Source organism: Cephus cinctus, unplaced genomic scaffold (assembly GCF_000341935.2).
Source record: "Cephus cinctus unplaced genomic scaffold, Ccin1 Ccin1_scaffold1043, whole genome shotgun sequence".
Taxonomy (NCBI): domain Eukaryota; kingdom Metazoa; phylum Arthropoda; class Insecta; order Hymenoptera; family Cephidae; genus Cephus; species Cephus cinctus.
This window is the reverse complement of record NW_014333574.1, coordinates 279,736-282,999: the sequence shown is the minus strand read 5'-3', so window position 1 is coordinate 282,999 and position 3,264 is coordinate 279,736. Positions and strand designations below refer to the sequence as shown.

At 40.2% G+C, this 3,264-nt stretch overlaps 1 protein-coding gene across 16 annotated transcripts in view; it reads right to left on the bottom strand.

Moving 5' to 3' along the window:
• Positions 1-3,264, bottom strand: part of LOC107271854 (suppressor of lurcher protein 1) — a 207,028-nt gene that overhangs the window by 189,700 nt on the left and 14,064 nt on the right. For 2 of the 16 annotated variants that reach the window (XM_025089075.1, XM_025089074.1), the window contains exons 1-2: positions 1,730-1,863; positions 381-610 (exon numbers count right to left, since the gene is read on the bottom strand). The exons of 13 other annotated variants lie outside the window; for them this stretch is intronic. The gene's annotated coding sequence lies outside the window, so the exon portion shown is untranslated. Of the gene's footprint in view, positions 1-380; positions 611-1,729; positions 1,864-3,264 lie in introns of those variants that run through there. One more of the 16 variants, XM_025089077.1, reaches the window with a different exon arrangement.

Sequence of the window (3,264 nt, the reverse complement as noted above, 5' to 3'; positions counted from 1 at the left end):
GTATAAAGGACCGGTCGGGACTATTACGTCGTTGAAGGGTGGCACGAGGGTAGGTATAACCAGTAAATGTGCATTACCCTTTCGAGAGGAGACGTTAGGTCTCCAGGGTCCTATAAAACAATTGAGAAGAAACTTTACAACTCTATAACTGTCCAAACTTGGCCGCACTTACCAACAGACTAACTCACTAGGAAACGGAGTATCGGCAAAGGGGCAAAGGTATAATGCTACTTGGCCTAGTAGTACAATTCGATTATCAACGTAAAACAAGAGCATCGCTGATAGGAAGCCGATCGACAACCCAAGTACGCGCTGATGCTGGACGGGAAAATAGAAAAGAGTAATTTTACGTATAATTAAAAAAAAAAAATAATAATTACCCATGTACGCGTTGTTTTTTCATTACTAGGGAATTTCGTATAGGGATTTTTTTTCCAACAGGATATCTCCACGTACAACCCACGGAGACTCGAATATGCCGAATTCTCGCGGGTCAGGATGCGGGGAAAGTAACTCTGACTGGCGGACGAGAGGAACTAGACAGGAAACGGTTGCCGCTTGACTTTATTTCGAAAGACCGTTGACTTCGGATTGGTCGATCCATCTTGGTCTGGAATAAAGCGAAAAGAAAGAGAAAGATAAAAAGGGAGAAAAGGAGGTAAGGTGTACAGGTCGCAAGTGATCAGTGCTATTTCCCACGGGTGTCGAGCCCAAGTTTTTTTTGTCGAAAATGAAAAATCGATCTTTCCTCTCTCTCTCTCTCTCTCTCTCCCTCCCTCCCTTGTATCCTCCTTGCTCCGTTCCCAAAGTATTCTTCCAGATAAACGACCCGATAAGCAAACGGAACAACAAGCGAAACACTTAACTAAACAACGTGGCTCGCCGATATATCCTCATCCCATTCTGGTTGTACGCCTCTCGGCGTCCCGACGCCCGAGTGGTTCCTCACGAGCGACGTCTTTAACGAGGGAAGTAGTAACTGTTACCGGGAACTGCGGACATTTAGCTGCTGGTACTAGCAGCTGCCTTTATTCGCTTTTGTGCAAAATGTGTCGACAAGTGCCAAAGGGGGGGAGTTTGCCGAAATATATATATATATAATCGCATAGAAAAAATCTGTTAACTGCAAAGTATATTTAATGGGGTGGAAAGCTAAAGAGTATAGAAATTATCGTCAACCTGAAATGGGAAAAAAAAAATTACGAAGCACTTTTTATGGTTTCCATTAAATTTTTGTATTTGGGAATATATGGGAAACATTGTCGCCGGGTAAGATAAAGTATATGATTTATAATTTTGGTCTAATTAATTTCGCAGGATCTTTCGAGACCGTACGATATATTTATATCGTTTCTTCTGTAAAAGTTATCTTGAATTTTATTCGAACGATAGAATTTTGTTTCCGGGAAATCAATTTGTATTCTGTTGGGACGTCCGTACCAGTGGGACGTGATAATAGCCAATTTATGATTATTATTTTCCCGATCGATCTCGTCCCAAATTAGATCCTTCCTTCCTCGATCGCACCGAGGATTTCTTTGATCATACGGAGTGACGTCATGCAGACGATCATACGCTGTTATCTTACGAGCCATTTTTTCATCTTTATGGTTATCAAAATAGGTAATTGCACCGGGTGGTGCGAATGGTTCTAACTATTAGAAAAAAGAAAATAAAAAAAGAAAAATTATATCAAATTAATTTGACAAAATTTTATCATCGGACTTACCGGTTCTACGTAAAACGTTTTTCGATTATTTTCCTCTCGTGCCTTCATATAATTCCACGGCGTTATAAATTCCGTTTGATAACGTTCGGAGTCCATTTTTTGTACATGCCTTTAATTTCGTTCTAATTGATAACAGAATAAATATTACGCACATAACCTGAATGAAATTAAAAAATTTTTTTAAAAATCATTTTTTTCTCATACACACACCAACCGCTCACTTTTTGTTTTATCCCATTCGGTTTATTGGCCGTAGCGCACGTGGCGCTATCTACCCAGACTTCGGTCAGACATTCGTATTCCGTAGTACTGAAATATCCCGTTATACGGCGTTGCTTGTATAGTTGCGTAACGTACAAAGATGCTTGAACAGTTAACGAGAGACTGCGATCCGGATGGTCCGACATAAATTTAATAAATAAAAATACCGCGGGTCCAGGAGCAAGAGAAAGGAATACAAGGGGGAGTGGAGGGGAGTCCCGAAAACAAGAAACCAGAAATAAAAGCATTAAACGCAGCACGAAACTTCAGTGATTGAAACCGGTCGAACACAACCGCATCGCCCCGAGCGCGCGCATAATAAATTTTGGAGTCTGGGAGATTTTGAAAAAAAAAAAAAAAAAAAAAAAAAATTTCTCACAAATCAGAATTAAATCTTTTTTCAAATCCAGATGAAAGAAAACGACGTTACACCCGGTCATTGCCATTACCGCGAACCTCATTCGTACTTGGTAGACGCAAGGAATTGCAATAATTCACGAGACGCAAGAACCTACTGACTTATTCACAGAAGTAATAGACATTTTCTTTTTTTTCCTCGCCCCGTATAAAAGTTCCTACATCATCAACGAAATAAGAAACTCTGCAATTACGCATAAACTACCATCTCGCCTTTTCCGTAAGATTCTCAGCATACCAGTAAAAGTTCCAAGATCGGGGCAACCATTGCGAAAGAATATTCAGCGACTTTGAAGATTAAAGGACTTCCTCCCAATTACGAATGGCTAATTAACTCTATAAATGTTTTCATAAAGTCCAAAAAATTAATTACCCAAAAAACAACGACAAACTCCCACGAGTTCCCTTATCGACCCTTACGAGATCCTCCTCCTCAAAAAAAAAAAAAAAAAAAAAAAAAAAAAAAAAAAAAAAAATCAATAAATCCCAAGAACAAAAAAAAAAGAGAGAGCCCAACATCCACAAAGCATAAACCCGTTGGATTCGATACTTAGCGATGTGAATTGCTCCCATAGCGGAATGACGAGCAGCTCGGATAAGGTATGGTGCCTGTAACGTGGCCTCGTGACAACGAGCGTGAGTCGCGAGTATGAAGAGACCGAAGGTAGAAGCGGAAAGCTAGAAATGCAGAAAAGAGAAGAAACAAGAGTAAATAAGGTGATGAAGAGGAAGAAGAAGCGAGTGGGAGAGAGAGAGAGAGAGAGAGAGATATAAAAGTCAATACCCAGTAGCCCGTCCGAGAAAGAAGAAAGAAGACGGTAGAAAATGTAACATGGTGATAAAGCCACACGGGGCAG